A 13,709-nucleotide genomic window follows, 5' to 3' on the forward strand; every position below is an offset into this window, starting at 1 on the left:
TATAAACACATATTCCCATATTTTTGATGTAGGCAGTTAGATTAGAAAATGACACCCTTCTACCCCTTGCCCTGTCCCTGCCCCATCTCCTCTACCCCCTACTTCACAATGAGGGCAATGAAATTTCTGGGAAGTAATAAAATCACCAATTCTAAGTCTGACCCACCTTGTGAGTACAGAAAGCAAGACATGATAAGACCTCCAGCAGCATATCCTTAGGAGGCTGGACTGGACCCCTCCGGACAGAAAGGGTCTGAAGGAACCCTTAATTCCTTTCTTGAATCTGATTAAATTAGGCCCCCGAGTCTGGCTGTCTCCACAGGAGGCCCCTTGGAGAGTGTGGGTTGAGTTTCCCTCCCTGCCCCAATATGAGCCCCGGCAGCCAAAGACCTCCAGAACCCAGCCACAGCCATGCTCAATGTTCGGATGAGCCTCAGGAATGAAGGAACTGGCAGAGGAACCAGGTGTGTGGGACCCGGGGTTGAAATCTCCAAGCCTGCTCGGATCGGGACTGTGCTTCTTCCGCCCAGATCCCCCATTTTCCAGTAGCTAGGCAGTTATACCCAGAAATTGACCCCAGTGCTGTGTAATCCCATCAATGGCCAATATCCAGAGACTATAAAACCAAGCTCCAGGAAGCTATAAGAAGATAGATATCTTACAGCCTCGTTCTCCCTCTGGGAGAACCTGGCAAGCTACCGAGAGTTTCCTGCCTGCATGGGAGAGCCTGGTAAGCTCCCTGTAGTGTATTTGTGTGCCCAAATCACTAACAATGATGGGTCTCATTCCTCTGACCCTGAAAGAGCCTCCAATGCAGCATCGTTGGGAAGGACAAGTAAAGAGAGGCTTCTAAATTCTCAGGGCTAGGACGAATAGAGACATTACTGAGATCACTCGAGAAAATTGACGATCAACGGGATGATGATGATGATGATGATGATGATGATGATGATGATGATGATAAATTTGATTAACCCAGACCAGAACCCACCCTCCAAGAAAAGATCCAGCAGGAACACATTTCAAGAAAAGGAGTTTTCAAAGACCAATATACCCACTTAGCAAGGACCCTAGCAAGAAAGCCCCACGCAGTGGCAGCTTGAAAACTCTATAAAAGCCATCTTGAACAAAGGGAGGGTGCACGTATGCTACCAGAGCCCACCCATGTGCTGTTTATACTGTGTGGCTGAGCACATGTGGTGCCTGAGTCTCCCCTCTTAAGAGGTGTACTTTCATGCTTCCATATCTAATTCTGAGGTGTGTGTAGGAGTTTTCTCAGCTGCCTCAGTGTTCTCTCTTTATTGTATCACTCTTTGTCTCATTTCGCCCTCCCCCCTCCACTACAAAAACCTCCAAATAGAATCTGTTTTACTTCACTGATCATCAACTCCTGAAATTCTTTGCTGTGAGGTAAGCAAGAACCCCAAAATTCTGGTTCCCAGGTGGCAGGGTGGCAGAGATGGTTTGGGAGAAAGTGACCATCTCTCTCCTCATATAGGATACACATGGGGTCCACCACATCATTTTCTTTAAAGACAGGCTGCTGAAAAGTTGCAGTCAGTAACAAACTTCCAAAGGACTTTCATGTGAGATGACAAAATCACATTAGATTACAGGCAGTCTAAACAGATTGATAACAAATTGTACATTTCCTTTCAAAGGGGTCAGCTCCTTGAAATTTCACTTCCTGGTAAAAATGCATCAAGTCTTTGCCTTCAGCTTTGATTTCTGGGAAACAATGACATAACACATGCTAACTTTCAATGCTAGTCGCACTGTAGCACTGTAGCACTGTCGTCCCGTTGTTCATCGATTTGCTCCAGCAGACACCAGTAACATCTCCATTGTGAGACTTGTTACTGTTTTTGGCATATCAAATACATCATGGGTAGCTTGCCAGGTTCTGCTGTGCAGGCGGGATACTCTTGTTAGCTTGCCAGGCTCTCTGAGAGAAACAAAGGAATCGAACCCGGGTTGGCCTCATGCAAGGCAAATGCCCTACCCACTGTGCCATTGCTCCAGTTTTCAATGCTAGTAATGAAAAAAAAGTATTTCCAACTTAGAAGTAACTTGGTAAAGGAAACTTAAGTTATTAGTGGTAATTTAAGATACCATGTACAATTCAGAACTATGGGAAAAATACTAAAGAAATAAAGATGCAATGACATCAAATTTTTTCAACATAGATTTGAAATATTAATTGGAGGAGGTTGGAGATGTGGCGCAGTCATAGATTTATGAACCTGCAGGCATGGGCACACTACTTTGGTCACTTGCAACACACCACATTACTGTTTATAATCAAAGAGAAATGTCTACCATGTGTACAAGCATCACAACCAAATGTGCAACCTGGAACAAATGCTTCAGCCAAAACTGTAGGAGCACTTCAACTTCAGATTTTGTAGGGCAGTCTGAAGATATACTTCAAAGAAAATCAATTTTATCTACCATGCAGATAGTATTTTCTTGTAAGATTATATTTGAATAACAATTATAGGATAAAAAGTATGAAAAGTATGTGAAAAATATTGGTGTAATCTAGATCTCCCAAAATTTATTTCCCATGATATTGATTCTTTCCATGGACAGCTTCTAGAATTTTTTGTTTTCTCCCTCTCTTATCTCTCTCTCTCTCTCTCTCTCTCTTTCTCTCTCTCTCTCTGTGTAACTTTCTGCAGTGAATTTAAATTCTCTAGACATAAGAGCTAGGGGAATCAGGGCATTGGCTTAATTTTATGTACTGTATACTTAGAGAATTGTTTGAATGGTTCAGTGAAGAATCACATGAATATAGCATTGTAGTCTGCCAATGTTAGTGATAAATACATTCTAATAATAGGCGGTGTAGGGGGGGAGTTCAATTTCAACCTGAAGGCAATCTCATGTTAATATCCAGCAATATCCTGGCCAATACCCACCTGAATAACACTATTTTTGCCAGTGGGTCACTCAAGAATAGCGAGATTTAAATTGATTTACAGACACATGACCAACAAATAATGGAATATTGTGGTTACACAGGAAGATTAAGGATTTTTAAACTTGAAGTGCAAGGGTAATTTCAAATGAAAGAAAACATTCCTTGACAACAGAGGGAACATCTAGCCTGGCTACTTAATGTTCAGGCTTACTTTGGCAGGTTATTTTAAAGGGCTTCTTACCTTTATTCTTGTGGAGGTTGGTGGGATGGGCTTGAATCCTGGCTGGGCAGACAGAATATGTTCAACTTTTGCCACAGAGCTTTCAGCTCAAGAAAGGGCAAAAACTTGGAAAAATACAATGGACAGATGATTGCTTTTGGTTTGATTCAAAATGAGAATGAATGCAGACTTCAAGCTGTTAGCTAAAAACTACACAAGGGGGGTGGGGGGGAGGTATACTGTGATTCTTGGTGGTGGAATATGTGCACTGTTGAAGGGATGGGTGTTCAAGCATTATATAACTGAGACTTAAACCTGAAAGCTTTGTAAATTTCCACATGGTGATTCAATAAAAAAATAATTAAAAATAAATAAATTAAAAACCAAAATAAACAAACAAACAAAAAAACATACACAAGGTAGAGATACATTGATGAGAAAAATTCATGGCTCAACTATAAGGGATCAAATAAGAGTATAAACCATTCATTTGGAAATTCAAATAAATGAAAACAGCAACTAATCAGTTTCCCCCTCTTTTAATGTCACCATAAAAATTACCAGTGTTTCTGCATCAAGCAACAGGACATAAAGTCACTAGTTGAATAGCTGCTTGGTTCCAAAATTTTCTTTCCTTATATCTTCTACACTTGCACAGATACCATTCTATGTTATCTTGTCTATAATATGCTGCTGTTTCTGTTTGATGGGAAAAAGTAACATGGCTGAGTTTGAACCAAATACATGCAAATCAAATGTCACAGACCATAATGTATATATGTGTTTACTTTGTGTTTCCTTGTACCTATTTAATCCTGCTATCACAATTCTTTGTATCAATTCATGACATACTATACCTGTCATACCCAACAACCATTAAGACCGTTTTTTAATTTTAACTTACAGGCTCTGTTTAAAATGCATTGTATTTAGAAAGTATGTCATTTACTTTAAATCCTGTTACTAGTAAATATTTAGCTAGATGACTGTGCCCCATGTATAATAGAATAAAGCATTGATTATCTTTTAGTTATTCATTCATCTACCCTAACCTGATTTTAACTGAAAATTACATATAGATATTTTTATAACCACTACACTGAAAAAATAGAGCCATAGCACAGTGGGTAGGGCGTTTGCTATGTAGTGCTAGAAAATGAACTGGAGTCAGCTGCATGAAATACAGGCTCTTAAACCTTGTACTATCACTCTGGACCTTCAATTACTTTGATAAGTCAGGGAATTAACTTATTTAAGAGTGTAAGTCTCTGGAGTTCGACTGCCAAGATTCAAATCTTCAATTCCACCTCCTACTTTCTATGTGCTGGAGCAAAAGCACAGCAGGTAGGGCGTTTTCCTTGCATGCAGTCAACCCAGATTCAATTTCTCCGCCCCTCTCGGAGAGTCTAGCAAGCTACCGAGAGTATCCCGCCCACATGACAGAGCCTGGCAAGCTACCCGTGGCATATTCTATATGCCAAAAACAGTAACAACAAGTCTCACTATGGAGATATCACTGGTGTCCGTTCGAGAAAATCAATGAGCAACGGGATGACAGTGACAGTAAAAAACCAGTGAAATATCTCTACTTCCTATTAAAATGCCAATGAAGAGAGGCACACTTACACTTTCCAATGCACATTCATGTACAATAAAATGCAAAAAATAAAAATAAATAAAAATGTACAATTTTAACCTAATTGTTGAAATTTTGGAGAGAGCTCCAGAGATATCAGCAAAAGGGGGAACTGCATTTACACACTGAAGACTGTCATTGGCCAAGAGTACGGAGAGTAGAAGAGTTGGGTTTCTGGATAATTTTTCTCATTCTCACTCTTGTGTTATTACTTTCTCTTGCCATCTAATATAGATATAGAGATATGTACCCAAATTGCATTTTAGGCAAGTGCTCCAGGAAACTATGCTGAGTTCTGTCTCATCCATCTTCCCTCAGCACCATGAGTCCAGGAGGAAGAAATTCTCATTCTACATATGAGTGAGGTTAAAGTTATAGAGCAATACTAATGGAGACTTTCATGGTTCTGGTAAAATAAATACAAATTTGTATTGGGCTGGAGCAATAGCACAGCAGGTAGAGCGTTTGCCTTGCATGCAGCCAACCCGGGTTCAATTCCTCTGCCCCTCTCTGAGAGCCCAGCAAGCTATCAAGAGTATCTCACCCACAAGGCAGAGCCATATTATTACACCCATGGTGTATTCAATATGCCAAAAACAGTAACAAGTCTCACAATGGAGACTTTACTGGTGCCCGCTCAAGAAAATTGATGAGCAACAGGATGACAGTGATACAGTGATACAGTGAAATTTGTATTGTGTTACTAACAGTAACTTAATCAGGAACAGGCAAGAGAGTAGTGAGCTGACAGCCCCTGGCTGCAGTATGTCCCGGAGGTCTTTGGCTGGCAGGGCTCTGCTCGGGGACAGGAGGGAAACTGAAAAAATAAATGATAAAATTAAAAAAATAATCTTTTAAGAAATTTTATGGACCAGGGACATAGCTGAAGGAGTTTGAGTGCATGGCTCGGATGCACAGGGCTCTGGATTGGAGCTCTGGGTGTATGGCCTCCTGAGCACTGCTGGTCCAGCCCTAGTGACCCCCAGTCTACTAGAGAGTCTCTTTTGCCTGCCAAATAAAACAGACAGGTAGCACACAAGATTGGGTCCTTGGAGTGTAATTCACCAACCTCTGAGGTAAAAAATAATGTAGTTTTAAAATCCACTTAAATCTAAAACATTTATAATTTTAAATATATACATAAAAAGCTACGTAATGTGATGCATTTTTCTAGCTTCTATTTGAATTTTAAGTTGTCCTCATTTAGTTATATGCATCACATTTCTACATATTTTCATTTTCAATAAATTAATAGTATTGTTTTATATTAAAACTATTGGTATTCAGAAAAGAAAACTTTAAGTTTCATAGCAGAATCCATTCGTTCTTATCATGGTGGCCCTATAAAAACAGCACATAGTTTGATTTTTGTCTTTCGTCTTGGTTAATACAGTAAGCCCTCACTCAACTGAGACAGGTTCATAAAACTGCAACCCTGACCATAATAGTGTATAAGGGAAGCCAGTTTTGGAATAATAGTAATTTGTTCAGGATCAGTCGAGATTTTATTTTCTCATCCAAATTATAATGAAGCAACACTGAATGGAACAGTGTTTCTGGAGGACCTATTAGACTTTTATATTTTTTTCATTTTGTGATTATTTGCTTCCATTTTTATTGGTTTGAAAACAAGGTCTATTTAAATACTGGCTCTTTTCTTGGGGATTTCACAGTTTCATTCCAAGATGAAGGTGGTAACTAGTTGCCATGGAGATGATTACCAAAGCTCCTTTGAGGTCTTTGATTTCTAGTGGGAAATGAACATCAAGAACAAATGAATTTTTTATAGCACTTTTAAATTTCAAAGCTAACCTTTAAACTGACCCTATTGTATTATCAGAGGAATTATCTAGTTGTAATTACTTCTGCTGGTAATGAAAAGTTGTTGGTTATTAACAATAAAGCTGAGCTGTTTGGAACACAGTATTAGACATAGCTATAGGCCATATCCGCTATTCAAACCACAATTCTTTCCAGGGGGACTGAGGGAAAAGAACAGCTTCTCAAGGTTTCTGAATTGTGTTAGGTATTTTTGTAAATGGAAGATAGAACATGTAAATTTAATACTTTGCTTCATGACAGTCCGTTCTAGAGATTTTCAGGATAGATTAATGGGAAAATGTTGCATAGGTAATTATTATTTTTTTATTTTTTTATTTTTTTGCTTTTTGGGTCACACCTGGCGATGCACAGGGGTTACTCCTGGCTCTGCACTCAGGAATCACCCCTGGCCGTGCTCAGGGGACCATATGGGATGCTGGGATTCGAACCCGGGTCGGCCGCGTGCAAGGCAAACGCCCTACCCGCTGTGCTATCGCTCCAGCCCCTGCATAGGTAATTAAAGTTAGATTCGAATCTTGGTTCTGTTATAAAATACCCTTACTCCAAAGTTGTCAAATTCAGCAAATTTAAGTCGAGGATACTCATCTACATTTTAATTTTACATAAACAATAAATACATTTTTAGAAACTGTATGTCAACTGAAATATAATAATAAAATTATTCACTGTAGATCTAAAGTTACAACTTAATTGGTATCCTATATTTTACCTGGCAACACTTCCTTAGAGAGATCATAAACATGCTTTTTCTGAGACTCAATCTTTTCATGGCTGAAACAATAGCACAGCAGGTAGGGCGTTTGCCTTGCACGTAGCCAACCCGGGTTCAATTCCTCCGTCCCTCTCGGAGAACCCGGCAAGCTACTGAGAGTATCTTGCCCGCACTGCAGAGCCTGGCAAGCTACCTGTAGCATATTTGATATGCCAAAAGCAGTAACAAGTCTCACAATGTAGACTTGTTACTTGCCCTTGCTTGAGCAAATCGATGAGCAACAGGATGACAGTGACAGTGACAATCTTTTCATAATTGATTTGTTTGTATCTAAATAATTTCTAGCTCAATAAGATTTTTTTAAGTGTAGCAAAAGCTAACAGCTATAAAAATTAATCTCGGGTTCCTAGTGGCTTAATACAACACGTGGTATTTTTCTTGCTCATATCAGATTCAGTGGTGCTCAGCTAGTTGCCTCCCACATAGAAGATGTAGGCTGTTTGGTTGTCTGACTTTGTCATTTTAAAAACTCTGCTTTGAATACAATGAAATGGTAAAATATAACCTTTCATTGGTGATGATCGGTCATGATTAATACCTATACTTAAGGTACTGGGAAATGTTAAAAATCATCATAATCCTAGAAAGAAGAAACAGGTTCCTTGGATCTCTAGTCAGTTTCTGTCACTACACTCCTTTTATTTATCCATTCCTTCATTTATATGCTTGGAGGTTTTTAAACACATTGGACACAAATATTTGCTTTTAGAAAGCTTTTTTTTTGTAGTGGTGAGATAGTGGGAACAAAATCTATTAAATATACCATGTCAGATACTATGTGGAAGAATGCGGTAGTGTACAGAGAAAGTTAAGGGGTGATATTAGAGTTGTGATATGCTCTCTGATAAGGTTCAATATGATCAAGAAGCCTAAAGAAAGTAGTAATGTTAAGCAAAATAAGTCAGAGGGAAGGGAAGAAAAATTCATTGATTTAAGGCCACAAGGACAAGTCCCTTTTGTAAATACTGATAAGAAAACTGGAATGGCAGATCAAAGTAAGTAAAGTTGGGAATGATAGGAAAATCTGTTGAGAAGAACTACAAACTATATTCTTAGCAGTTGGACATTCACCTATCACATGGCTGACCCAAATAAGTGATATAATCACACTAAAAATTTAAAAGTCAAAGTATGATTTAAACACTTGACTTGGATATATATAGCTTCATCAGTAGGGAAGAATTTTTTTTCTGGAGGTGCAATGCAATGCAAAGGAATCAGCTAACATTATATAGCTCCAGATGTGGCCAATTGCTGAACATATTGACATGTACTGAGATAAAAATCTATGGAAGGAATATGTTAAGGGTGTTGGAGATAAGGAGAGTAGATTTTAATTAAATTAAACTTAAAAATCTATTAGTCTATATCAGGTAGAGAAATGTATTTGGAATTCAATGAAGAGGTAAAGGGTGGAGATGCAATGGGGAGAGGTCATCACAATGGACATGACTTCCAAATAATTAGACTGGAAAAATATAGACACACAAAAGGAAAAGTTCTAATGATTAAGCTCTGCAATAGTCCACCATCATGCAAACAAACATAAAAAAATCAACAAAAATTATTACTCAGAAGGTATAGTTAAAGAGGCAAGAAATGATGGAATATAGACTCAATTGAAAAATAAATAAAAGATTCAACACTTGTTGATTGTTTAAGCTAGAATTCATCAAGGGCCATTGAATTTAGCTATGCAGATCATATGGAATTCAAAGGCTAATCTAATGAGGAGATTTGGATAAAAGAAAGTTTATTACCTGTTCCTTAGAGAAAAAGGAAAGTGGAAATAAAATACAGGTGATTCCTTGAAGAATGTTTGCAGTAGAAGCAATAAAAGAATTATTCTGTAATGAAAATCCAAGTTAGTCACCAAATTGCTTCCTCCAATTCCACAAAAACTTGTTTCATGTCAACCACACAAAAGACATGATAGTAGGTCTTGTAGATACAGAGATAAATATGAAGTGCTCCAAGTTTGTGGTATTTGTTACATTTAGCAAGATAGATGCAAATAAGAGTTTTGGGTACGCATGTATAAATTGAGCAAATAGGGTGTACCTAGAGTTCTTTTTGATAACAATTCTAATTAGTAACATTTATTCATGTTGGCTAGTGAGAAAATATTTTATAAGGTTATGGTGGAACAAGGCAGAAATCTCCTGCCCCGTGCCTGGCTGTCTTCACCGGGGCCTCTCAGAAGGGGGCTAGTTGAGTTTCCCTCCCCATCCTGAGCAGAACCCCGGCAGCCTAAGATCTCTGGAACCCAGCCACAACCACCTCAAGGGCACTCTCCACACACTCAGACAAGCCTCATGCATGAAAGAACTGGCAGAGGAACCCAGATGTGCGGGACCCGAGGCTGAGATCTCTAAGTCTGCTCAGATCAGGACTGAGCCTTCTCCACCAGATCCCCCGTTTTCCAGTAGCTTGGCAGTCACACCCACAAACTGCCCCAGTGCTGTGTAATCCCATCAACAGCCAAAATCCAAAGGCTATAAAACAGAGCTCCTGAAAGAGAGTGATACAGAAGTCTCCTGCCGTTGTGCCTGGCATTCGCAGCAGCGCAACCTCTTATTGTCTAGTTCTCCTTCTTGAGAACCCAGCAAGTTATCAAGACCATTCTCCTGCACAACAAGTCTGGCAAGTTCCCTGCTGCATTTTCAATATGCCAAAATCAGTAACAATGATGGGTCTCATTCCCCTGACCCTGAGAGAGCCTCCAATGTGGCACCATTGGGAAGGAGGAGTAAAGAGAGGCTGCTAAAATCTCAGGGCTAGGACGAAAGGAGATATTATTGGTGCCTGCTTGAGCAAATCGATGAAAACTGGGATGACAGTAACAGTGACAGTGAGATGGTTGAACAAATCATGAAGAAATTGATTAAAGACATATGGAATGCCCGATGAAGAATATGACATCTGCAAAGTGTGCAACCTACTTTAAATTTTATAGGATTAATAAATCTGTTTTCCACATTCTACTAATGGTTAGCTCCATAAATAGTCTTAATTTGGAATAGCTTTCCCCTTGGAAATAAACCTTTTACTCACATATCCCCACAGTTTTGATATGTACTACTAAAATTATGATCTCTAGATAAACATCAGCATTACCTGAGAACACTTTGGAAGTACAAATTCTTGTTCCCCTTCCTAGATCTCAGTTAGAATTTTGAGGCTAGTATCTGTAACCCTGCATCACACAAGTCTTCTAGGTTATCTTTATGCAACTATAATTTGAAGTCAGCTTGTCTTAGTATATTCTTTAACACTATGCCTGAAGATTTTTAAATTTTTCCCTCTTATTTTGCTTATCATCTACCATTGCAAAGACTTTATATTATGGCTGAATGTTCTCCACTTTCTAATTAAAAATATTTTATTTTGAGTCCCAGCACAATGTTAGTAAACACTCTCAAGAAAAGCATCAAGGAAAAAAAGAAGAAAAGCATCAAGGTACTATGAATTACCTATAATATTTTTCTCCAAGAATTACTTGAATCTTAACCAAGATTTGAAAGTACTTTCCTACTGAAGAAAGAAGAGATGAGAGATAAGTTATTGTGTATTTATTTGGGAAAATAATCTTACTGAAAACTTGAGAACAAATCAAAATTTAGTACTCTACCTCCTTTACCATTGAATAAAACTTTGAGCCACCCCCCAACAGTTTATTTCTCACCTTAGTAAGTATCTGCTAGCACATAGGCTGTAAGAAACAAGAATATACTATTTTTCTCTTTCTTTACCTGAAATTCTAGATCATTCTTACAATCTTTTCTGGAGTCCATTAATTCTATTTTCATTTATAATCATCTAATTTAAACACATTATCTTGTTTCTTGTACTTCAAAAACATATCTCCACAGAAACTTATTAAGTAGGTTGATATCTACAGAAGCTTGTTAAAAGAATTTCCCACTTATTAACACAAAGATCTTATATAGCAGGACTCCCTATGAGTAGTCCTGGGAGAATGGTAAACTCTGCAGAAATCTGTCTTCACCCAGTGTTTTTATTCTTCTGTGCATTTCCTAAGTCCCAATACTCAGAGAATCTCTTCCAGTTACTCAGGGTCCTTGTTTCACTCCAAATTATTCTCTGGAAAGCAACTAGTGAAAATAATAATGTTATTGTATTTACTATATTCTAAGTGATGAGTTATGTGCTTTAGAAATGTTATTTTGCTGGGTCTCTGCAATGATCCCATGAGTGTCTATTATTAGATTAATGTAAATGATGCATGGGCAAATAGAAAAAAGTTATGCTTACCTAGACTGCACACTTCAGTTTGTTGAACTTAAAAGTTATGATTGTCTACTAATAAAGCTCAACTATAAAAAAATCCAGCCACATAAAAAATTGAGAAGAACTTATGAACAGACACTTTCTCAAATCAGACATATAGATAGCCAGTAGGCATATGAAATAGTGTTCATCATCACTTATTACCAGGGAACTGCAAATCAAAGCAGCAATGAAATATTGCCTCAAACAGTGTAAGTGGCATATATCAAAAAGAATAAAATCACCATTTTCTGCAGGGATATGATGAAAAAAGAACATGAATTCCCCATTGATGGGAATACCATCTGATTCAATCTCTATGGAAACAGTATGGCGACTTCTCAATAAAGTAAAAATAGAATTTCCATACAACTCATCTATTCCACTCATATCTCCCAAGGACACCAAGTCATTCATGTGAGAAGAAATAGATATAGTTCATTATAGTGCTAAGTATAATAACCAAGAAATGGATATTATCCATATGTCCAACAACAGATGAGTGAACAAATTAGTTCTGGTGTAAAAATGCAATGAACTACTCTGCAGATAAGAGAAAGATGAAATATTGCTTTTTGCTATAATGTGGATGGGGTTAGAGGGTCTCATGTTAAGTAAAATAAGTGAGAAGGAAGACAAACACTGGGAAGTCTGGTTATACATAATGATAGCAAGACCTTGACCTTTAACTACAGATCTGAGATTACCGAGTGGTAGGAAGAGGCGGGGGGAGTTACCCTAGAAGAATCATGGTGGAGAATCTTTGACATTAGATGGTGGTGTAGTAACTTTTTTCACTGAAGCATAAATGATAACACTATTGCAACTAAATTTTTTTAAAAGAGGAAGTGACTAAAGAGTAAGGAGGCAAGATATAGCTCAGGAAGAAACTTCTTTTTTTGCCATGAGAAGAGTTTGACACTTTTCTTAGATATAAAACATTGAAAAATTTTAAGTAGGACAGAAAACTCATTTAACTTTTGCTGGAGAAGCCAAGTCTGGAATCAGAAAGAATAATGGAAAAGCAGGCATGAAATGAGGACTGTATTTCTGAAGAAGAGGAAGGGGGAAGAGAGAAAGGAATGAAAGATGTCAAGTGGATGAGATCAGCAGAAGGGTCAATTTACTATTATAAAAGGCAAGAAGCAAATGATACCTAGGTCTCTAGAGGAGTCAGTTTGCAGAGGAGCAGAATTGGATTGTATTTACCTGGTGACACATTCTGTTCACAGTGGAGTATCTGTGTTAACTAACATAAGTGAGACTGAAGCACATAAGAAAAATGTCTAGGTGAGAATAATTAATTGGGTTTCATAGAAAATAAGTGTTTGGAAGACATGGAAGTGGACCTCTCTCAGAAAAAGGAAATGAAGTGAAAATAGATCCTTCCTAACTGAGATCCTGAGGACAATCTATGTTCGGGGGACTTTGAGCAAGAAACCAGTGAAGGTCATATGCATATGTGTAGGATAACATTGGTTTGCCCATCCTCCCTGGCAGGGAGCTTGGGTTTGTTGATTGCTCCTCCAACCCGTCATTTACCTTTCCCTCCTGATCAGACTCTGCTGACTTGTAAATATTGTTTTTCTCTTCTTCTTAATGTCCTTTGCATGGTTAGTGACTTCAGAGCAATTACTTTTTGTATGGACACAGGAAGAGTCCTTAAAAAGACAAGCCTGTAACTTGGAAGTTAATGGACTCCAGATAATATTACTTTCTGGAAATTTGCTCTCTCAACTTAAGTCTCAGTTACCCTTACTTCCTAGATTCCCCCAAAGCAGGTCCCGACAAGAGATTGGATGGACCCAGGGCAAGCTGTGAGCTATGGCATCAAAATGGACCTGGCCAAAGTCATAATGCTTAACTATAAGTTAAGAGCATGGTCATAGACAAATTCTGTCGTGATTCAAAAAGTAATAACTAGATTTGGACCCTGCTGGGTTTAGGAACTATTAATCCGGCCTAAGCACTATAGTCTGAGTCTGTGGTGAGATGTCCTCAGGAGAGTTGCCCTACAGGCCTAAAA

Source organism: Sorex araneus, chromosome 4 (assembly GCF_027595985.1).
Source record: "Sorex araneus isolate mSorAra2 chromosome 4, mSorAra2.pri, whole genome shotgun sequence".
Classification (NCBI taxonomy): Eukaryota; Metazoa; Chordata; class Mammalia; order Eulipotyphla; family Soricidae; genus Sorex; species Sorex araneus.